This window comes from Plasmopara halstedii, assembly GCF_900000015.1.
Source record: "Plasmopara halstedii genome assembly, contig: Scaffold_1878, whole genome shotgun sequence".
NCBI lineage: Eukaryota > Oomycota > Peronosporomycetes > Peronosporales > Peronosporaceae > Plasmopara > Plasmopara halstedii.
In genome coordinates, this window is record NW_020188786.1 from 102,589 (window position 1) to 103,188 (window position 600).

The window sequence follows — 600 nt, forward strand, 5'->3', positions numbered from 1 at the left end:
TCGCAGAAGTATCGTATCGGGCCACCGATTTAGTTCAGCAGGTTATGAGTTCATCACAACAAAATGATAATGTTATTTACAATGTGACGGACAAGAAGGAAGAGCTCACTCCAGCAGTAGTATTGCGTAAAATGCGGGAGCTGATGCTTCAGATGAAGGAAGAAGTACAAGTTGTGAGGATAGAAGTAGCATCAATTGGGTCTGATAACGGACAGCGTCATCAGCAGCCTTCCGTACTTAGAAGTGCTTCGGCAGAAGCATTTAGGAGTGTCATTCTTGAACGCATCAAGAGTAAATCCCAACCTCACATGCCAGTAACACGTGGTTCAGCTATGGGTGCACGATACCATCGTATGTCTTTCGATGAAATCGCTCGCGATGACGCGAGACAGAGAGAACAGCAGTTCCAAGCGTATAGAGAGCAACAAGAGACACAGGGAATGTATGCATTCCCACCACAGCACCAACAGCAACAATTTTGCCCAAGAATTTTTAAATTTAAGCAAAGGATGCTCTCGAGATCCCCTTTTGAGAAAAAAGAAACTTATAAGGGTTTAGGATCCGGCTTTGAGCTCTGGGCTTTGCAATTCATGAGAGAGG